Source organism: Carassius auratus, chromosome 8 (genome assembly GCF_003368295.1).
Source record: "Carassius auratus strain Wakin chromosome 8, ASM336829v1, whole genome shotgun sequence".
In the NCBI taxonomy this organism is placed as follows: Eukaryota; Metazoa; Chordata; class Actinopteri; order Cypriniformes; family Cyprinidae; genus Carassius; species Carassius auratus.
Window position 1 is genome coordinate 4139272 of NC_039250.1, and position 24805 is coordinate 4164076.

Sequence of the window (24805 nt, forward strand, 5' to 3'; positions counted from 1 at the left end):
AAAATAAAACCATACAAATGTATGTACACACACACACACACACAGCTACTGAACACCCAAACTAGCTCCTTCAGATCCTTCAACACAATCTGTACACTTATGAAAAGATCAGTGACTGTTCTGACAGCTTTTGCCTTCACACTGACATTTATACAATCGGGAGAAGCTTTTATCCAAAAGTATATTCTTTAACAATTCATGCATTTCCTTGGAATCAAACCCATGACTTTGATGTTTTGAGACAGCTGATACCCTGACAGATTTATGATTGTGCAAAAAGACTAAATAAGCCGTACGGTTTGCTACAAATACTCAAGAAATAAAACTAAAGCTAAATTAATTCCATTGACTTGCCAAAAAAAAAAAAAATCTTTAAAGGAAAAAACACAAAATAAGTTTCATGATTGTTGATACATTTTCTCAATTCACCCACACAGTTTAATTTTGGACCGTGCATATGTGTACCTCAGTAATAATAGGAGCAGGACAGGTGTCCGCAGGTCGGCTGGTACAGGATTGGTTATACACACACCCGGGGGTTTCACCGACACACCACACACATCCGTAATTGGCAGCAACCGCTCGACACTGGCTGCAGTCGGACTGTCCCACTGAGCAGTCATACAGCTGCACTGTTACACAGACACACACGGATCACAGTGAGCTCACAAACAACAGACACAAAACTGTTACGAGCTGCTTCAATGAGTCACTTGTTGCTGTGGGTGATTCAATGGATGTTACACATGGTGGAAGTTTATTGTCTGTCTGTCAGGTTTTTATAAACGACTGGTATACATATATACACAACATGTATATTTAATAATACTTCATTAAATTTAAAATAATTTAATATCAGCTTTATGTTGAGACCCTGATCATCCTCTGGGCTTTATTCTGTGATGACAACCAGATGGATGTACAAGTATTTTTGTTAAATATATTTATTAACTTTTTTTTAATTATATATTTTACATGCATTTAACGCAAGCAAAATAGAAAGTGCATTGATAACAATTAGAGTTAATTTTATGATTTTTGAAGATGCTCACAGGACTGCCACTGAATGAAAGATGCAGAAATGGTCGCGGTACTCACAGCGGAGATGTGGTGCTGTGTCTATACGCTGCGTCCCCCATTGCAGATAAACAGGAGCTGAATATTCAAACTGCTTTTCTGAGTATTGGAACTAAACACACACACACACACACAAAATCAATGTATAATCAGCCAGGTGCATGCAGACAAATTATGTGTGGCACCATCAACAAATCCATGTTTGAATTGCATGTGTTTTTCTGACTGGTGTCATAAATTACAGCTATTATCAGTGCAGACATCACATGCACAAGTCTATATTAACTGCAGCGGCTGTGGGTAATTTGATGCTGCAAAAAATAAATTTACGCTATTAATATCACCTGATGAGTGGCACACTTGAACACATGCGTCCCCGTCTCTGTGCTGCGGTTCAAAGTGGCTGGCAAGCGCAGCTCCTGGCCTTCGATGACCAGCACGCAAGAATAATTTTTCTCATCCTGTTTAAAATACCACACGGCATGTCACACAATCAAACGCTAATCATGAGGCATCTCCAACCCCCTTCCCCCATTCCACATGCATTATCATAAATGAGTTCACCCAGACCCTCCTGAACACCGGGGAGTAATGGCCTTTTAAAATGCACAGCCATGAAACGTCAAGGCCAACATATTGACTCAGGCACAATGGATAGGGTGGGATGATAAGTGGCAGATGAGCATCACCTCAAATATGTCCAGGTTTTTGCCCTGCAGTAAGAGCTGGGTGTCAAAGCCAACAGGAACTAGAGGGAAGCTCTGCAGGGCCCAGACACAGGGGCAAGAGTCGGGCCCACGGGGCGATGACTGCTCCTGTTCACAAGCACACACAGTGAGGGCAAGGGTTGGTCAGATAAGAAGAGAATTTTTAGTTTAATGCAAATTATCTGTGGAAGTTGCGATGTGATTGAACGGACCAAATTTAGACATGAATGCATGTTTTAAGCCACAGTGTTTTAGACAAACACTATAATTTTTCCAACAATCATGACAAAAAAATTATTGTATGTTAATATATACATAGTGTTCCTGTAGCTCATTTGGTAGAGCATTGCACTATCAAGTGCAAGGTTGGGGGTTCAATTCCCCGGGAACACATGATAGGTAAAAAGTTATAGCCTGAATGCACTGTAAGTCGCTTTGGATAAAAGTGTCTGCTAAATGCATAAATTAAATTTACATTTATTTTTAAATTTAATTAAAAAATGTAATATACATACACACGCACACATATACTGTATATCCTCACACACACACACACACATATATAAGAGAGAGAGAGAGAGAGAGAGAAAGATACATACTATAATGCTCTACATATTATGACAGGTCGTGACCTCGTTGACTGTCTGTAATGGTTGCATTTAGCGGTCAGGAGAGGGTAAAGCCCTGGGGGAGATAAGAGGGCCAACACTTACCCTGCTGTTATAGATGACGTGCTGACTAGGGCAGCTCTTATCATGAGTGCAGAGCTCATCCTTCACACACCAATGACACGGCCACATACTGCTAACACACGCCATGCACCTGCAGCAGATCACATATGATACCATTAATGTGAAAATGTATTTCATTAGTGGACGGTCAATACATGGGGCCATATATAAATCTACTCAAATTATAATGTTAGTCACGGCTGCACCGAGCATAATCGTATTGCAGCTTTTGACAAATTTTTCACCCTAATCGCTGAGACTGATTTATGATTTATGGAGTTATAAAGAGAGATATCCAAAATCCCTTTGATTTAATAGATCAACAAAATGAAACAAGAATTTTGAACCTGGCTTAATCCAATGTTCAGATTTCGGTTCTGGAAATAAATGCAAATTAGTGCTTACTCCTGTAAAGGTGAACTGTTGTGTAGAAGCATGGTTGCATAGTTCAACTACTTGAACTTGTGTGCATATATGCTTACGGTGAGGTTGCATTGAGCCGTCCGAGTGCTTTACAATCATAAAAGGTGATATTTGTATGTGAGATGGTCACGTCTCCAAACTTCAGCGCCATTCGTACAGATATGTGATCTACAGAAAAACAAATTGTCAGCAAATGACATCATAAACAATATTTCAAACTTCGTGTTTTGACCTAGATTTTCCACCTTGAAATGTGAGTACTCATATTTAATATTTAACATGGATTTAACCATCCCTGCACAGTAAATACTATACTGTATACGCTAGAGAGATACTCAACTCATTGTCAGGATCTGTATAAGCTTAAATACATATTGCCGACAGACTCACATATCTTAGTTGCACAGGAGATAAACTAATACCCTATGTCTAAGTAATCCCTGTAACCCAGATTCAATGTCAGTAAAATCAACAGAAGTGTCTTTAAATATCTGCAAATCCATGTCATCGCACATTCACAATATGCATGCAAACATATTCTAAGAAACTAGTTATCGCTGCATGTGCTTGTGCAGTTAGATAAAACCACGATAGAAAAAAGTATTGTGAGTGTAACAGAAGCATGTTCTCTTGAAAAGAGATGGTTTGGGTTTCATTCCCTTCAGCTCAACAAGTTGGTTGCTGGGATAAAACTGTCTTGGCAATGTGATGGTGTCAGTGTGGCTCACCGTTGCCTGGTGGGCTCGGGGGGAGCTGCTCTGGAGCCGGTGATTGACATGTGATTCTGTTCTCCAGGACAACCGCAGGCTGAGCAGCCAAACTCCCAAAAGCGCAAGATAGAGACTCATCCTTTGACAAGACCGGCAACTGTAGAACTGTGAAAGAGACCTTGAAAGCAGAGCAGAAAAAAACAGATCAGACATTTAATGGCCATTTTAAGAATGTGCAAGGCCATGGTTAGTCTTGTGAATACTAATAAGAGAGATTGTCCATACTTTTGTTTGGATGCTGGTGAGGATTTTGTGCTTTACTTGTTAAGAGCAAGGTTTTCACTGTATGTAACCGTCTGTTAGTATTGCATAAGCGCAGATCTGCTGCTAACTGCTCAGTGCTGTAGCAAATCTACAATTCCTGACACATTACAAGAATGTTACTGTGCAGTTGAAGACCTTGAGCGAAGTGTATTGATGCATTTACAAATGAAGCAAGAACTCGAGATGGGGCATATCAAAATTCTCTTAAAATTGTTTTAAACATAGCCAAGAGCCTATTAGTTTGCAGTGCAACCTTAAATATCCATATTATTATCTATTTACTATTCGTAGTCAGATGCAAATGCACTCTATAAAGTCTTTGATTCGAGAAACATTTGGATACGTTGGTGCAAGATGAGGCATCAATATTTTGGTCAATTCTCACAGAAACAAAACAATCTATATTTTCCCCCTCAAAATGATAAGCTCTTATCTTAATGGCTGGGTTTATACATTTTCCAGGAGTCAGGATGCAACAAATATTCCTTAAGAAGTAGTTTGTCTTTCCACACCAAAAGCGAAAATGCTCTGAAGAGGCCCAATATGAGCTGAGCTTATCCGATGTTTACAATAGAGTTGAGGAGCAGGACTTGGTTTAATGAGATTTCACCATGAAACCCTAAAACGGACAAAATGTTGCTTATTGCAGACTTTTTAAGAATAAAAACTCTGATAAAAATGGAAGAGATAGCTTTGACTGCTTTCTCCTTAGTCGCATCATTCCCGGTTAGGCACTGTGTTACATGTCAATCAAGGAGTCTCTTCCTGTCTAAGTGGGCGGCTCTTGGCTAAAATAGGCAGCAGTGAAGACCTCAGACTATAATTTGACAGCAGAGTGAGGGAGGTGATCTGGGATGAGGGTTTGTACCAGTGTCTGCTCTTCTCTGCTCAGGATGGAGGGTTGTAGACTCTCTGTGGACACACACTGGCGCTCACGGCTGTAGCTCCAGATCCAGTGGTGAGGCTGAGCGTGCCTTGCACAGTCCATCTTCCGTGTGCATCTGATACACAAACAAACCATGAGATAAGGGTCTGCTGCTTAAAGTGCATGATTTCAGCATTAAAGACATGATAATCAAAACCAAACAGATGTTTTATTAGCAGTTACGAGCTGTAAAGGCACAGCCCTATTCTGGAAAAGAGGGCGGGGAGCAGCTCATTTGCATTTAAAAAGACATGCTCTAATACAGCGTGTTTCTGCTTCCACTCAAAATAGGCATTTTCAATATGATAATACATGATCTGTCTGTGGGGTATTTTGAGTTAAAACTTCACAGACACATTCTTGGGACAATTACAAAAAAAAGGGGCATAAAAGGTGCCCTTTAATGCAACCTTGCTGAATAAAAGTATTAATTTCTTACAGTCCCCAAACCTTTGAATGGTAGTGTACTATTAAATTATAGGCTCATAATAATCCATAGAACAATCCCATAACAAAAGGTGTTAATAAAACCACAAATAGTTGAACCAGTAACACAACTGCTGTTCTGTGGAAGCAGAAGTCGTTGAAGAAATTATAAATATATCTAAAATGATCTATGCAAATGATCTCCATAGGATTAAATGCAATGTTTATGTAAGGCGAAGGGTGCGGCCTGATGGGAAGGGAGTGTTGAAAGAGCAGGCAGTGATGTGTAACAGCAGTCAGGTGAGCTCAAGTACCTGCCCTCCAGCAAACACCAGCCGCAGTAGGGATCTCTATTAGACAGACAGGAGCGGCAGTCTAAATGCTTCTCACACTGAGCAACATGGAGCTTTGTAACCTGAAACACACACAAATCAGAGGCCCTGAGCACCGTTCTCGCATGGAAGACTGAGAAAATGCAAGAGGATGCAACTTTTGCATGAGCGAACAGTGTGAAAACAATCTCCGATTCTGATTGGCTGCCAAGACGAATCCACCGGCAATTACTTGACAATGCAAAAAACAAAACCAGACTTTCATCTCGAGAAAAAAATCTGTCATTCAAATGTTGTTTGTCAAAGTAAACATGTAATCTCTCCTTTGAGAGTGCGCATGTAACAGATGTCCTTTGTTTCAGTTGCTAACAGTTGAAAGGAGGTTGTTTGTCTCTCATACCTTTCTTTCAGTTAACACGTAGACGTTCTGTTTAGTGGAGTCCAACAACAGGTCAGCGTTAATGGGACTCTCTGCCTCCACCTCCACTGTGTCGTATTTGGTACCGGTACCATTTGCATGCAAGAACACCTGCAATAAAAGTAAAGTGACATGAAGCACAACGTGCCGAAACAAAGCACATGATTTAAGGTATCACTCATGTCTGTAGAACAAATGCTGCAAAGCACATTATGCTCTCAAGTTGAATACTTATAATTAGTAGTTTATTCAAAAGCATGAACAAAAGCAAGCATCGCTAATCAATGCTTTCACATACATATGCATATACAAAAGAAACACAAGCTGGCCACAAAGCTCCAGCGAGTTGCAATCTCAGCAGGCCGGTGGGTTTTCCAGCATCTTGCAGGCAGGGGAAGTGATACCGTGGGCTGTCTGTGATAAGTTCTGCCTGAGGAGAATTTTGGGCGGTAAACAAGCTGCTGTTTCAGAGTTTCGCCGTTAATATTTCACACAGCACCAGAGGGGATTGAAGGATGAAAAACTCTAAGTGCGGCTCCCACCACCCCTATCAGCCGACCCAGAGCGCACCGCATGTGACCGGCTCCCTCGGGATCGGTTCTCCCCAAGGCACTTTCAATAAGCATTCAGAACATGTCCTCTCATGCTAATGAGGCAGCCGCTCGCACACAAACACAGACACACACTCCTTCCTGCATGCACACACACAATCACACCACCTCCGGGCTAGACTGGGCCAGCCACGAGCTGTAAATACCCCACATTCCCAGATTGAAAGTAGGCAAAATTGGCAGATCAAAATATATTCCCCCCTAAAAATGGCAAAAATATACAGTGATAGAGCGAACTGAATGTGTTTACCAAGTCTGAATGAATGTTGCACAAGGATCTTTTGCCTGAAGGATCTTAAATGAATAGTCCATACAAAAAATAACAACACAAACATTTAGTTGTCCTTTTGTGGTTTATTCCAAGCCTTCTGAAGCCTATAGTTGTTATTTACTAAAAAGTTGAACTGTATAAATTGGCATCAATTACTATTTCTAAACCTGAACTTCAATGCCATTTCAGAGCTTTGTCAAAAGTAAAGATTTTCTGTAAAATACGACTTAAATGTAGCTTATTTTTCTCATATGGACCACTTTTATTGCACTTGACAGATTTGTAGTCATATAAAAAACATCTACGTCAAGGATATTCAATCTTTCATTCTTTTCCACAGAAGGAAGAAATTAATACAGGCTTTGGAATAATGGGTGGACTATTACTGTAACTGAAACCAAACCCTAGCTTGTCAAGTATAAGCGTTGCTTATTATGCATTTCTTTTCACCTTCCATGACTCATAAAGTGAATTCTACACTGTTCCACCTCTAAGATCACAGTAGCTAAAGACATACATGCACTCTCTTGTCTATCTGCCTTTAAAAAGCAGCTTAAATGCAAGTTCAGGCTAACCGTGACATCTTATGTTTTTCTGCTTCGAAAGGTGAGCTTCAAATACACTGTCTCAATTCCAGTGGCCTTGAACTGTAGGCCTCAAACAAAGGATACAAAAGTCTCCAAACTGCAATCCAATTTCGGCAGCAAAAACTCACTATAATACCTCCCCAAAACTTTATCCTGATAAATAATATAACACACTATCTGAACTCTGACTTAAGCAACCGATTTTAATAACATAATATTACCATGCTGCTGTAGGGTGGTTTGCTCATTACTGGAGTGTTAGTGCTTAATGACAGATTATGATTACTCCATGTGTTTGCTTTTCAATAAAGGAGTCTTTAATGATGGTAAACAGCCTTTAAAATTCAGTTGTTCATGCTGATTTTTTCCATTATGCTTCAGTGATGGATGGTGGGCCTTTAATGGTTAAGGATTTGTGCTGCTAACACAACAATTTCAGGTTTAGTGCCATTAATGCATGATGCAAGATGAAAAAACAGCATGTTTTGCATGGCCAATAACAGGTAACAGTAAGCCATACCTTGTGCAGCCTTCCACTTTTGTCTCCTAGCAGTACTATGGTGTGGCCAACTTCAGTCGCTGTTGTGACAGCAGTGATGGAAGGAGTCCAGATGAAAGCTGGTGTGGCATCAAGAGCAATGGCGCTGGCAATGGGACTGGGTGTGTGTTCACCTCCACATGGATACTCTTTCAGCGAGTCCTGCACAACCCCAAAAACATCACATTACCTATATCCATCATCAAATATATTTATCATACATAGTTCATGATTATTACAAATGGAAAATAATTAGGCATGGGAACGGTATGGAATTCTTCATATTAAATTCAAGCTGCAACCTCACAGCTTGGCTAAAGTGTGATATTTTGGCACTTTAGAATCAATAGTGGTGCAGCAATGGTGCATGAAAACACTGTCAGTACGGTTTAAGAACGGTGCTCTGTCTGCATTAGTGGAAGAATGCAGACTGTAAACGGAGCCGAATGTCATGAAAACCACTCAGTTCCAGAATATTTATACATACCGGTTCTGAATAAGAACCCATTCTCGATACCCAACCCATAAACCGATTAAATGCCACGGCAGACAACTTTATTTACTGCACAGAGGACTCAATTTCTGCCTACTTTTACTGACAGTGACAGTAGTGAGGAAATTATTGGGAGAGAGTTGCACTACATTAACCCACACTACCAGTCAAAAGTCTGGACCCTTCAATCTGCAAAACCATCAGATTTAAACGCTTATGTTTGAATTCATGAAATAGCCTAGGTTTGAATATAAAACTGAACATTTATTAGACAAGTCTGACTGTAAAGTGAAAGAAAAGCTGCCAGAAAATGCCCAGCACACAATACTCCTTCAATAATTTTAAAAAGCATCCAAGGATGCGCCTCATTATGTTGGCTGAAAGAATTTCTGGAGTCTGCAGAGCTGGAATATAGACAGCAAGATACTCAAACACAAGAGCTGATTTTTTTTCATATATATAGTTTTAATGACTTGATATGGAATAAGATATGGAACCTTTATAATAAATAAAAAGGCGTGTCAGTACTTTTGACTGGTAGTTTACGTGCAATGGCATGCAAATTTCTAATATAAGCTGTACTTGGAATTCAGTCAAACGATAGATATAAACAATTTAGGAATTAATTAATGTTAAATGTTTTGGAAATAATGAGGTTCAAGCTAATTACATAGACAGACAGCTTTGTGCCCACATGCTTACAATACCGAGACAAAAACCCTGAGAGACAACACATTATGAACAATTAATATCCAAAAATGCGAGTAGAATATTAAATCAGAGCTCTAAAAACTGGATGAGTACAAACGTTTCCAAAGTCAACTATGAACATTTGGATAATGGCAGAAACATCCTGTCCTTGCTGTGTGCATAAAAAAAATCAATACTAAAAAATCTAAGCTGCTTTTATTATGGTGTCTGTCAAACCCAACCCATCATCTACACATGGCTGGGAATGATTTTTAGATGCACTCTCAGTGGAGCCAGCCGCCGGTCTGTGTTTTGACCTAATGCTATTCTGGAAATGCAGCTGCCAGTGGACGGACAGACACAATACCTCAGCTAACAGACCAAGGGGAGTGGCCACACAGGACAGAGAACACTAGCACACTATTGAAGTCAAAGGAGGTCAAATATACAAACATCATGCACACCTACTGCTTTGGGAACAAGATAACAGCCATCCATTCTGCAGTACTTCCTATAAATTATTGAGATGGCTATAACTGTTAAATTTGCAACATGAACATCATGTCTGATAAGTCAAAATGAATTCTCTTCCAGGATATTGTGCATATAAGCAGAAATGTAGCTTTTTTCCATGCAATTAAATGAACTGAGATTGAAGCATTTAACCTTAAAAAAGTAATCAATATGAGTCCCGTGTTATATTACAAGTCTTCTTAATATGATAATGTTGTGTGAGGATCAAAATTTAAGTTATTCCGGTCTGTTGTCCCCATAAATTTCAATGCTTGGGGAAAAAAACAACCAATACAAGCTTTAAAAATTCTAAGACACATCTTTGGAACAGTATAAAGTAAATGTTTAAATTATTATAAACTTGGTCTAACACTGATTTGCATAATATCAGCAATATCTGTATTTTTATTTTTTTACTTTCATGACTAGCTCACTAACAGACAAAAGTCATATATTAGTTACAGTGAAACGTACAGATTAAAAGATGACGTTATTGAGGTCAGAGGTTCAGTGGGCTTCTGTGTGTGTTGGTCACTGGGTTGGTGAGACCAGAGAGGATTTGGGTCAAAAGAACTCAAACCAGCTGCGGTGTTAAGCTGGATTTAACCACCTCCCAGAGGCTACACACACAGACACCACTCCTTTTCATTCCCACGCTCGTACTAATACCCAATACCCACTTCCACACCGCAACAGACACATTAATAGAACATTATCCATTACTCCCTGTACCTCCTTCCCTCCCATTCCTTCACTCTCAGACAAAAACTCTTTAGATTATGCTCTGAGAAATTCTCCAGTACTCATTTGACATACTTAAAACAAACCATAAATTACACAAACCACACTATACACAAAATTACGGAATAAATGTTTTGTTAATTTGCACTGCATCGGTTATGCCATGCGGATTAGCACTGGCGCAGGCAGCTGGACACTAATCTGTGTCAGCACTGAGGCAGCTGCCACTAGGCCAGACTTACACCCCTGTCGCAAAATCTGAAACCACACACCATGCTGTCTTACACGACATGGCTAATGGGCTGGTATCTTGTTGCTTCCCTGAGCTATATTCCTACTTATTGCTCTTTAGCCAAGGATTTAACCCTCATTAAAAAGCTGCTACATTCATGGAGCCACTCCCTCCGTCTGCTAAAGGAAAGTCTTTTGAACCCATGTTGAGGTAGGTGGGTACAACTGCCTGAGACTGCCAATGTAAGCAGATACCAAAAAACCTTATTGCCTAATGTTGGAATTATGCTGTTATTTGGGGGGAGGGGGTCTAAAGCGGAACAGATTATGAATGGTGGAAGGGGTTTAGAGAACTACAGCCTGAAAAAAAAAATCAGTTGGATCAGTTGGCACATCAAAAGCCCTTTGAGAACAACATCCTCTTTGAGGAATGACTGCAAAAACAGGCCAACAACTTACCTGCGGGAGCTTCAGACACTTGGAGGACACTTCGTACTCTATATACGCCTTCTCCTGGTTGCTGGCATCTTTGCCCTCCTGTGAATAACACAGTAGCTGGGCGCCATGCAGGGCTTTATCCAGCTCCTCCACCTTATACACACAAAGAGCCGACCGGTCTGTGGGTGTGGGAGTCGATGCCTGCCCCATGGCCATAGCCACAAACAGTGTGGGTTGTTCCCGGTGATAGCCAAGTACAGCGGCCTGTGCCAGATTGTATCCTCCACCGCAGGAAAGCGGCACCTCCACATAAGAGTAGAAATTGGGGTCTCCTTCACAGAGTCTTGAAACGTATGTCCGATACTCTCGTTTGCCCCACACATCGCGCCGAGAGAACACAAAATAGACATAGTTGTTGTGAGGAAAAGCCTTCACAAAGTGGTTGTTGTATTCAGAATAGCTCCCGACAACCAGCTTTCCAAGTTCTTCATGGGAAAATGCTGGTGCAGAGTTTTGGGAAACTGGGGTTAAGCGTCGCATCGTGATTGGCGGGATCCCACCAGGTCCTTTACTGGTGTAGCCCCGCCCAACAAGCATAAGCAGAACATTTTTCTGCTGCACCACCACACCAACCGTGGACACTCGAGGGTCGTTTGCTGCCACGTACTGCGTGTCCACAGGGTTGTCGGTCTTGTACAGCACCTTAGAGACGTTCTCCAAGCTTCGCTTCTCGCAGATCCCCTGCAGGACCGTCCCACACACGATCAGGCTGAGTGGTTTACTTTCATTGACTTTTTCCAGCAACAGAAGCTTGTTGGTGTTATCTGTGGTTTCTGCCTGGGTGCATTCGGTGGAGACAATGGGGGGTAGGCAGTCCGGGCTGTCCAGTTTAGGCCCTGTTTTGCCCCAGGAGAGCAGCTGCAAGTCTGGGGAGAGGTGATAGAGCACATTGACCGCCCCCACATAGATGTGGCCTGAATGGTTGTCGAGCAGGAGATGATTGAGGCGGGAGTCATTCAGGGTGATGAATGTAGGGGGGCTCTGAAGATGACCGGGGGCCAGAGGCAGTACCAGAGGCCACCACAAGATGGCGAGGAGCAGCAACAGGGGAGCAGCAGCTGGCATGGCACCCCCTCACCTGCTGAAAGAGATAGAGATCAAGAAGAGAGTAAGAGAGAGAGGGCAGGTTGAGAAGAAGCATGCATGAAGAAAGAGAATTCAAAATGGAGGGGCAGGGTGAGAATGTAAACAACAGGGAAAGAAGTTAGTCAGCAAAGTCAAAAAAAGTGGAGGCAACGTGCATGAAGGAAGTTATGGGGAGGAAGCAAACATCCAGGAGAGGACAGTAAGGAAGAGAGAGAAGGGCATGGAAAGTTGAGTAACGCATGAAAAAGGAAGGAAGAGAGTCAGAAGGCAAAGCAAGATAGTCAGTGTTAGCGGAAACCAGTGAGTAGAGGTGATTCAGATCGGTGATAGAGAGAGAGAAAGAGAAAGATTTAGAAAAAGAAAGAGTAAGAGAGAGGGAAAAAGAGAGAGAGAAGACAAATGTTAAGTTAACAGAAAAACACCACAGAGAATACCTACTGCTGAACATCACCATGCAGCACAAAGACTATAGTCTTCAAACACTTTCTTTTGTTCTTCAAAGTCCTGCCACCTTCACACAGTCAGGCAGTGAAGGATGCTTGAGTGAGACTGCCAGGCTTTGGTCAAGTGCAATAAAAGACGCGTCTGAGACCAAGAAACATGCAATAACACTGGAGTTTACTTCAGAAAAGTCAGAACGCCAGCTGACGAGCAGTATATATGCAAGACTGATATGCGGCTGATAAAATGTACCAAAGTGCGCCAGACGCAGGTTCCTGTTATGATTAAAATCCTTTGCTGGTGTTTGTGTCAGCCTCGGGGTGTCTGACTCACTGTTTACTGGCCGATCCTGACTGTCATAAGATGACATGAGAACACATGGTGTGTTCCTCAGAATTATCGAGACTTGAGATAGAGAGACAGGAAAGAGAGGAAGAGGGTAAGTTGTGAAACAGAAAGAGAGAGAGAAAGTGTGTGGAAAAATTTGAGCGCACTGATAAAAAGTAATAGAGATGTGAAGAAGTTAGGTGCTAAATTATGCATGATGCCTGTAGCAGTTGCCTTTCTTGTTTTACTGATGAAACTGAGAAAACAGACACCGCTTTAATCAACCACTCGAAAGTCACAAGCGTCAGCTGTTAGATTCAGTTATCAACCTCTGAACAAAACTGAGAGAAAATAAAGAATCATCTGATGCAATAACACCTAGATTTCCATTGTCTTCAGAAAACGTGTGGTGCATCCCATGCAGAACACAATGCCATAATGCGTTGCTATTGCTACATATTCAGTTCAGTTTCTTTTTGTTTTGTTTTTTACTTGTTGGGATGTAGTTGCTAGGATATTCTGGGTGGTTGCCAGGGAGTTAATATGCAATTGCAAAGCTTTCACAGTTTTTAGCTTGATGTTATATGGCTGCTAGGTGGCCCAAGACAAAAACCTACATACTTTCTAAAGAAAACGAAAAAACCTTGAACAAGGATATAATAGTTTTGTGGTTTGACCTGAGCTGGTCTTAGCTGGTTTATCTGGAGTTAAATGGCAAGTGTGCTTCCCAGTCTGACCAGCAAAAATAAATGCCCCAAAAAAACTCATCTAAAACTAGACAACAGACCAGCCTGACCAGAAAATTTACATTAATTCTGCAACGACTTGCTCTATAATTTTCACTAGGGCTGCACGATATATAAAAATTATCGAAATATCGCACATGTAAATATCGCAATATGGATATTGCAAAGGTGTGCGATATTTGAATAATTGTAATAATAGGCTACTTGAATCAAACCGTTGCAAAAGGTCAACGTTTTAGTTTGACGCATATAGCAGAGAATTGCTTGATGTTAAAAAGAGTTAAGTGCTATAAGTTGCAGAAAACTACACCTTGCCATCTCGCCTTGTGGTCTGTCTCACATCTGAAGCACACGCACGCACACATTTCAGATGGTGTTCGAACACAGAGTTGATTTATCTTTCGCATCTCCTCATGTTTGAACAGACACATACCCACAGAACTACAGTCTCGACGATTATCCCTCAAACACAGTGGGTTATGTTTTAAATGAATATAAACAGCTGTAAGAAATCAGATGCGTTTCATTATAATGGATCCGTGTAGTCGGATTTAAAGTGGCAGCAGCCTATAAATACGTGCTGCTGAATATGTCACTAATGTTAATCAAACAACAAAACAGCTATAACGAAGACTAATCTAAATTTAATTCATACAGCGAACACTTAATTATAACATTTCTGTACCTGAATAATACTGTTTTATCTATGGTTGTGTATAACTTTTTTTCTTTTTCTTTCTTTTTCCTGACTGTTCACTTGCCTTTAATCATGTTTGAACTTTCCAAGACTATAGTTGTTGCTGTGGTATATGAAGAAGTGCTTAAAGTGTATGGAAAGCAAAGTTACAATGATATAAAATTAGTGTCATACATCTTTTTGTTTGTATGTTCACACTGATGTTAAAATTTCATTTTCTGATTTGTGACATTACTTTTTATGTAATGCTAAAGCACTGCTGGTCACTTTCAGAAACTATAGTGATTCTTTCTTTTCCAAGAAAGAATATGAAACAATTTGCTTATATATCATTTTAAAACTTTCAATATTTTCAAATATAATTGAAATTGATTTTACACACTATCACATATCGAATATCGCATTTTTAACAAGGTATCGCATATCGTATTTATCTTAAATATCGCACAGCCCTAATTTACACATATTAATTTGCTCTCTTTTCAGAACTAAATTGAACTCCACACAGCACAACTCTTCTCATTAAGACACACAATTTGAGCCATCATTCACATCCATAGCACAAGTAGTGCGAGATGAGTTACACACCAAGGTATAATATTTAAGGTTAGGAGTTCATTCAAATCCCTAAGCCCAAGTATGAGCAATAGTAATAGTTACACTTGCCTTCAAGTCAAGTCTAGATAGAGGCTTGACTAATTTCTGCCAGTACGCCAAACACGATTCCATTTTTGAAGGAGAAAAAGTATCAGAGGACACGGAGTCTCTGAGCAAGAAAGTTATAGAGGGAAAAGAAAGATTCATCTTTAATTCATATCACAGCAGCCAAGAAGTCTTGAGGGCCTAGTATATGAGAGATGAAGAGAAGGAGCAAAGGAGAGGAGGGGAAAAAAAATTCCAGAGAAGCTAGAGTCTATCAGTATGCATAACATTTTACCTCGTCTCCACCTTCAAAGGGTTGGTGGGTGAGAAAAGGACAGTTTGACATGCTGCTGAGATTAGCCACTTCTTTTCAATTAGGCTTTGGATTGGAGAGTTCATGCGCCACCTTGTTTATGAAAGCTGAAAGCTGAACATCGCTTTGTACGGTGTCTCTTGTCTACCTTGCTTAAGGACTCATGCTATCCACGTTTAATGAACATGATCAAAAGGAACGAGCTCAGAGAGCCTACAGACTGCCAGATGATTTGTTTTATCCTTTGTCATGACCAGTTTGGCCAAGTTCTTGCACAACAGGATCTGGAATATCTAAATGATGCTGACTTGCATTCAGAGTGGAAAAAAACACTTTTGATAACAAGCTGACATGCTTAGATATTCCCCAGTAAGCACAAAAAAAAGCATTTTAGAGCACTTTTTCAAGTGGTCATATTATGAAAAAATAAATTACATTTCCCCTTGATCTTTTATTAAAAATTAAGTTCAATATAGGCTATGACACATTTTGATGTTAGTCGAAAAGTCATGTTAGTGTTTTTTACTCATTTTTTTATTATTTTTCTCATTTATATTTTCTAAAACTGCACACAACAAATCAAATTTAAAACTCATTTTAGTTCAATGGTTAATTGACAGTTTTTTATAGTTTTCCACATTTGTTTCTGACTACCTCTAAATGTAGTTTGGCATGTGCAGAATTCATCATGGCTACGATGTCAGTCTATATAAATATCAACACCTCTACAGTTTGAATGACCATGTGAACAAAGCCAGTAAACAAAGTCAGCAAATCTCTATATTTACATTTACAGCTCATGCTTTTTTCCAAACTGATGTACACTGAATTCAAGTCATACTTTTTTTGGCTGATGCATTGCCTGGGAATCGAATTCCTGCTGTTGTCTTTGCTAACAATCATGCTCCATTGTTTGACCTACAGGAACACCTATGAATCATAACAGAGGTCATTTATATTTAGCAGTCTTAAGGGTACAGTAACAAAAGCAGTCTAATGAACTCTACAGTCAGAAAGAGGTCGGGAAATGCTTATGACATTCCAAATTCTGACTATTTTTGCTGGTTTAAAATTAAGATAAAAACTAGGATATCACAGTGGTATCAAAAAGGACAATGTATAAATGCTACATGTATCAGTCTTACATGAATAAATCAGTGAGGCGTTTACAGCCCTAGAGCCTTTTAATAGTTAGAGGGTGTGTCACCACCACCGTATCCTCACTGAAAATCTAACCGAGAGTGGCAAACAGAAGCAAAACGGAGAGCTTGCGATTGAATCCCACCCAGGGTGCAACCATTCCTACACAGATCCACCTAACAGCAGCAGACAGGGTGAGAATGGCACAGAACAAAAGTGTGCTAAAATGGAGCATGCAGGAGGTCTCTTATACTGTCAAAACAGGCAATTTCACAGCTTGAATTAGGTTGAGCTTTTGCAGCATCAGCATTCATCTCCATTTTTCGACTTAAATGGTAATAACTGTTTCGGGGCATCATGGGAGCGAGTGAGAATACACTCCCTATTCACTAGGAAAGAGGAATAGCTACTGCCTTTGTGAAAAAGCTTGGGATATATATTGGAGACGAGCTCTGCCTTACACACGCACACACAAAGAACTGGGACTTGACAAAGGGAGGAAATAAATAGAAGTTGGTTTTGCAGCAAACTATTGCAAAACCATACAAATAGCTATTATACTTAATGCATATTGCTAATAACAGCTTTTGCAATATGTAAACATTTTAAATAGGGGATAGCATAGTTTATCAACCTGAAAGGTGCAAACCAATTTATGGATAGCCATTTTGATTGCAGGCTGACCATTGTCCCTTGCAGGAACAGCTTGTGCCGTCCCTTTCTTTAGTGTGTGTATGTGTGTACATTCACAATCTATGTAAACTTCCACTGCTGCACAGCAGCATATTAAAACAAAGCACATACTTACTAGGTTGCTACGCTCACTCAACACTCATTACCTCTAGAAAGAGACACGCTAGTAATTATAGTGTGCATGTGTGTCTAATTTCTTTGCTGAATGCATAATACACAAAACACAATATCAGACACAAAGCTTATTAGTACACACAATTCTTCCAGACAGACACACTTTCCACACAGACAAACCCCACAAAAAATGAAGGACATCACACAAAGCATGCAACTGGCGCATCCCAAAAAAAAGAGTGAGCCTCTGTGTGTGTGTTAAAAAAAAATGGGATGAGCTTCAGAGGCCAAGATTCCTCAATGGGGGTGAGCCAACAGACAGACATACGAACCCCACCCATGCTGTGTGCTTGCGCTATCAGAGGAAGAAATCGCTTCGGCAGGCTTGACATCTGACAAAACGTCTCCGCTAATTTAAAGCAGTCTGAACTGCTGTCTGAACTGACGGAGACAATATAGTCTGGCTGCAATACTTAGGTTTTGGTGGGCACAACTACCATTGACCTTAAAGATGCATCCCTAAAGTATTTAGAGATGTCGACTGATCAATATTGATTTTTAAATGACTTCACAATTCCCCCCCAAAACTGAACACTTGGTTACATCCTTCAATCTAATGGAGTGTTCATGCAAAGTTCTGCATGTACAAGCAGATGCATTCAAATTCATGAATGCTTATCACGCCCTTCTAGAAAAGCTTGATAAAAATAAGCAAGTCATGACATTTGTGACTAATTGGATCATTTCCTTGTGGTGTGAACTTCTCAGATGAGAAGTTGGCTTCACATTCGAGTCTGTATGTTCCACACAAAGAGGGCGTAGGTCGGGTGAGTGGTCACAGCAGGTGGGGGCAGCAAGATTTTGAGTGGAAATTAACCTGGAAATCTGATGTGACACAAAGCATCTTGCGACATGCACCACTGCATCTCGTCAAAACATCTCTCATCATTTAAATGAACTCATAAAGCATCTAAAAAGTGTCTGATTTCATAAGACAATGCAAGTAGCATGTAGTAAATTAACTGGATAGTCCAGCCAAAATATACATTCTGTCAGCACTTACTCACTTTTATGTTGCACTAAACATGCATGATTTATTTTATACTGCAGAACACAAAAGATGACAAGGTAACACTTTACAAATAGGTCTCATTGGTTAATGCAAAACTAACATACATCTGGTACAGTATTTAGCTACAGTTCATGTCAGCTCAGGTCCATTAATTAATATTAACAGATACAACTTTTGATTTGAATAATGTATTGGTAAATGTTGAAATCAACAGTGACTAAGATAAATAAATGCTTTAGAAGTATTAATCATTGTTAGTTCATGTTAACTAATGTAGGAACGTTATAGTAAGTGTTACTAAAGATATTTTGAAAAACAATTAAATTGGAGTCTACTGACTTGCATTGTACACTCTCAGGAAAAAAAAGGTACAAAAGCTGTCACTGGGGTGGTGCCCTTTCAAAAGTTACTAATATGTACCGTTTAGTTACAAATATGTAAACCTTAGTTACTGATATGTTCTACTAATATGCACCATTAAGGGGTAAATATGGTACAAAGGTAGACCTTTTGAAAGGTTACCGCTCCATTCACAGCTTTTGTACCTTTTGTCTGTGCATATATTAATCAAAAAAGACTTGATTTCAAAAGACTTCAAAATATCTTCTATGTTCTACAGATGAAGGAAAGTCATCAAAGTCATTAAATGCTGATCGAATTATCATATATGCCTTTAATTACCACACCATTTAAAAGCTTGATTAAAAAAGCAAGCCATTTTTGACTTAAGTTCTCAAAAGGTAAGATCACATTTGCAACGCATCACACAAAGCAGATCGGGCACAGATTGGTGGGGTTGTCGCAGCAGGTGAGACTGTGCCATGCTTACGCAGGTGTCAGGGTGGAAATAAACCTGGAAATTCAGTGCGAGACAAAGACAAAGCATCTCACAACACGCATCATGTCTGGTGGAGATGGGCACATCGCAGAGCTGCCGCTGATTATTACAGTGTTGGCTCTTTGAATGCGTACCGAGAGTGAGAGTGACTGGGATTTACAAGTCTCTTTGATGCCAGGCATGAAAGTGTCAGCACACCAAGTGTGTGTGTGTGGGTGTGATCGTGAGCGTGCAAGAGAGTTTGTGAGTGTGTGTGTGTGCCTGGGGTGTGCAGTGGTTAATCACCACCTCTGTGTGGAGGGAGGGTGGGCAAGTTCTCATTTCCATACTCTACGCCCAAGCAGGAGGGGATGATACTTTGGGAAATATGGAACTAGAGAGAGAGAAGGTGGGGAAAATTGAAAAAAAGAAGAGAACGGCAAAAAACCAACAGAGAACGCATCTGGCTGTTTGAAGAACACAGAGCGGGAGTGTGATAAAATATGCCGATTAGTAAAGTAACCTCGTGCATATTTCATCTCTGACAGTTGTATGCTACTCGGGCCCCTAATATTTTATAGAAAAGACTCGCCGCTTCGTATTTACTCAATCTTTTCTCCCTCCCGCCGCGCTAACTCAACTATCTTTATATCTCTGTTGCAATCTGTCCTCTGTTTCCAGCAAAGCCTCCTCTGCTCATCGCTGCTTTATACTCTCCAACCGAGCTCATGAATATTTTGTGCATATTTCACGCATGCTGCTAGATATCTGATATCATCAGGGCGTTTTGGCAAGGAGAGCAAGAGGTTAGCAGTGCCGTTTAGGTCCTGCAGGAATTTTTAACTGGAGAAAACACGGCCGCGGTTGAACCGAGTGAGTCAGGCAACCAATCATCTAAGGCTCCCTGTAATTATCACCTCTCTGAACAAACAAATATGATGACATCTTATTTTGATGGTAATGAGCAGTAATGGCCACAATGGGAGATATGATGATGCTCAAGCAGGCTTCTATCAAAGGCGAACTCTGTGAAACTGCAGGAAAATGTGGCTCTTTTGAATGCAACCTACAGGTAATCACAGTAAACCTTTTTTTTTTTAAGTGCCATTTCAATTTGACGCTGATTGAATTCAACAGTTCTGGCAGGTTAGAAAGGTGCACATCTATATTCATAAGCTGGATGAGTGTGAGAAGTGCATCTACTCTCTGTGAATTTTAAAAACAGTTCTGGAACCATCAACCGTATGATGATGATTATTAGGTTTCACCCTCGGCTCTCATTTTCACACCGGCAGACTCTCTCACTTCGCAAGCGGCCCACACTGCTTTCATCACCAGCTTGACAAGCATCTGTGTGCATAAAAATGCAACACTAATTATTTGATGGGGGCAGATAAACAGGCTCACTCCAGTGAAACCGACAGGAAGGGAGCTGCCACTAAATTCACGGGCTACTTTGTACATTACACACCCTATTTAATAGCTGTTTTAAAGGCTGAAAACAACAAAACAAAAAAACACAGCTGTATGTTTTGTCTGCCCAGCTCAGGGAGCATAATAATGACTTTGAATGAAGGTTCCCTAAAGCATTTACAAGCCAAACATTTTACAAGATAAGGACTGCCTTTGAAGAGGGAAAGAAAATGCAAATTCGCAGGAGTGCAATTTCAAATTAGAGACCAAAGGGAGGAAAAACTTGTTTGTGGATACCGGGAACACGAAACAATAAAAGAATGTCAACACGAGCAGCAAATTACACCCCCCATATGCTGAACGCAAGGTGAAACCCACCACTCCTCAGGGACTAAAAGGGAGGAGGCGTTTAGAAAGGAGACAATGGAGTCATAACAACGGGGGGAGTGCGTGAAAAAAGAAAGAAAGCGTGAAAAGAGATGCTCGGGTTTCATGAAACTTGGTATGGCTCGCTGAAAAGACACAATCCCGAGCGCGACTCCTAGAGTGGCACGCCACACCTCCCAGAGGAATAGTACAATAACCGCAAGCTGCTGATACAGAGGCTGGAAACCACTGAGTAAATATGTGATTAAACATCTAGTTATCTTCTAATTAAGCCTGAATACATTAGATCCACTCCACAACAGGTTAGCGTGGCATTTGAGGTCTTGGACTAGTCTCCATGAATTAATTGGAGATTAGGATGTCAATGCAGCTGTCTGATAATGTTATTTCAGATGCAATGACATTGATGTGATATCATTTATCTACATTGACAGACTAAATCAGTCCCATTCAAGTTTTATAAACAGAGTTGAATGGAAACAATTAAAGAAAAATGAAAGGCATTAAATAACAAATGTAATTAAGACAGCAATTCCCATTTAGTTTAAAAATGTTTGCAAACTACACTTAGACACTTAAAAAAAGATTGTGCTTTTCATGTTTCTTTTTTTTCTATCAAAGTGAAGCTTGTTAGAGCTTGAAACAGAATGCAAGAGCAAAAATCAATGAATACTCTCAGAGGTCTGTCAACCTTCTGAAAGGTTATTAAATATAAACAGAACATACTGAACATCGAGCTGAACACAAAGATGCATTAAGTTCAGTGCTCTGATGGTAAGTTATGAAATACTAAATGAGATTCCTGTCAGGTAAATGAAAACAATACATTATTCCTTATCACATTAGCCTAGTTAATCTAATGAACCCAAGATCATAAGAACTTCTCCATTGACATCCACAATACCTTAATGTAACATTACCCTATACATTTCCCTCAGAAACAAAGTATTTTTTTTAACTAAAATGTACTTATTTCAATCTTTAAACAGCAAAAGATGATCACCGCGTGTTTTTCAAAGCATCTACATATTAACAGATTCAGCGCTCAGTATCCAAAAACGCAAAAAAAAAACAAAAGTTTCTCAGCGAACTGTGCTACTCACTTCATTCAGCGACACTGCGTTTCATCCCCTTTGAAGTCAAAGCGAAAGTCTTGTTAATTTTTAAAACAACAACAAACCAAACGTTTTAAAGTAAACCCGGTAAATCCCATTATGCGTCTGCTACATTGTTGTGAAGCGGCTCAGACTCCAGCGAGCAGCGCGAGCGGCTCTGGGGGAGTGGGCGGGACTCTCCGAACGTCATGAAGCAAAGCGCTTGTGGAGTGGGCGGGGCTTGTCCTTACGTGAGGGAGATACTACAGGTGAACACAGACAAAACATTTTGCTTTTATATCTGCATTTTAGGTTTCTTACATTACTTGTTTTGTTGTTGTTGATGAGGCAATACAAAGCATTTAATTTTATTATCTTATTTATGATTATTACATTTAAATATTATTTGTATCATCATCAGCATTACTGACTTTCCCCTCACAGTATTTATTGTGCTTATTGATACTCTGTGTTAATGCGTTTTCCTTTTCATTAAAGGTGCTCTAATCGTTTTTAAGGAGTATCACACATAATGACACAGTATTATCTGACGGATATCACTGAAATGATTATACTATTGAGTGATATTTTGCCAGTTAGAAAATGTAATCAATCAAAAACACTCTGTGCCTGTCAATCAATTTGAGGGCGGAGGGAGAGTGCTTTGGTCTGAAGTTAGAAGAATGGCTGAAATTAAATCATTAACAGCTCCTTTAATAAAAATGCAAATTAAGAATAATAATAATACAAATCTGCATTTATCAAAAGTGATTTAGATCCCACAGAAACCATCACAACATTTTTCAAAAGATTTATTATACAACATATTTAGGAACACATTTGGATATGAACATGCATTTTTTCAAAAACCCATTTAAGAATTATGAGAATTATCCTTTAAGAAGCAATATTTAAAATTAGTGGCCTGTGCATGTGAAAATATATGGAACATCTGTATATTAACGGTTTCTTAAATATAGGCTGCTAACCAGTTCTAATGTAATACATTTTTGTAACATTTTAGCTCAAGTAACATGTCAGAGAATCAAAATTAAATCCAACCAAAATTTTTAATCCACCCAAAATCACCACTTAAGTCTGCAGTACCTCCCCTTAATATTTAATGCTGGCATTCGGGCATGAACTGAAGCACGCTGCATTTAAAGGCACATGTCGGGTGGATTTGGGGTGTTGCGGGGGGAGGCAGGGACACGCCTCTCCGCGCTGCAGCTGGAGAGAGCAGATGGGGTTTGACACCCGTTTGTTTCAGTTGCACCGAGTTTTGACACGGATACTGTCGGGTTCACACAATACCAATTGAAACGAATGCAGATTTCTCAAACGCACCGTCTTTAATAGATCCTTCGCCATCCGCTGGCCTTTATTTGTTAAATGTCACCCAACTGTGACATTTCCCACGGTGTCAGCCTACAAGTGTTTTAAAAAAGGGATGCATTTTAAGATACTAAAGGGAAAATCATAAGTGCAACATACACACATACACCTTTTTTTTCCATCAAGAAGAAATCAACTAGAATCAGATGTGAATCTAAACCGGGCCTTGTATAATTTCGTATTACATAACTGTAGTGCAGTACTGTATGAATGTGTGTGTGTGTGTGTGTGTGTGTGTGTGTGTGTGTGTGTGTGTGTGTGTGTGTGTGTGTGTTTTATACAGTACTTACAAATTTTTTTGTCCATATTTACCATGGTCTTTTTAGTTTTTGTGACTGTCTACAACATGTCACTGTAATTTCCTGCAAGAACTGGGTTTTGTCTTTATCCATTGCTCTGAAATCTGCTAACAATACAATAAAGTTTACTTGGTGTTATTTCGTATGACTGATTTACAGTCTTTAATATTTTTTATTTGATTTAATTCATAGTCATTTTAGTAATTTTTATATTTTTGTTCATTTTTAAATGTCTACATATTTAATAAATTTAATCTAATACTGTATTTACTTTTAGTATGTCAAGTTAAACTAAATGAAAATGAGAATAAAAAAATATTTATGCATTTACTTTTTTTGCTTTGATTACAATTTGAATGTTTTTCTAATTTTATTGTGTGTCGTCATATATTATAATTTTTTTTTTTAAACATATATCTGTTTTTTTTCTTCGTTTTAGTTATTTTAGTACATTTATTTAAACTAAACAACTGTCACCTTGGCAAAGCAGAAATTAATGTTTTTTTCTTCATTATGTATGTCTATATAGTTAGTTTTTATTAATTAGTTTTTTTGTTAAAATAAATGAATATAAGAAATGTTTCCATGGTAACTGGCTCAAATAAAACAAGTTATTTCTATTTTATTTAATTTTATACAGTTTATGTTTTTTTTTTTTTATGGTTTTAGTTTTTGTTAACTATAACAACCATGCCTCACACAAAAGCACAAAATCTCCTTGACACAGCAAAGAAATGATAACGGCTCATTGTATTTAGTCAGAGCTGGAGAAGAAAGCGATAGAAAGAGCAAGAGAGTCAGTGAAGGGGAGAGAGTTGAGAGAGAAGGGCTCCCCAGCGGGTTTACTGATGAGCAAGCATGCGGGGAGACTGGGGGGGCTCAG

The 24805-nt window shown here is 39.5% G+C and overlaps 1 pseudogene; it reads right to left on the reverse strand.

Moving 5' to 3' along the window:
• LOC113107014 (plexin-B3-like) overlaps nucleotides 1-24805 on the reverse strand; it is a 65700-nt pseudogene that overhangs the window by 16034 nt on the left and 24861 nt on the right.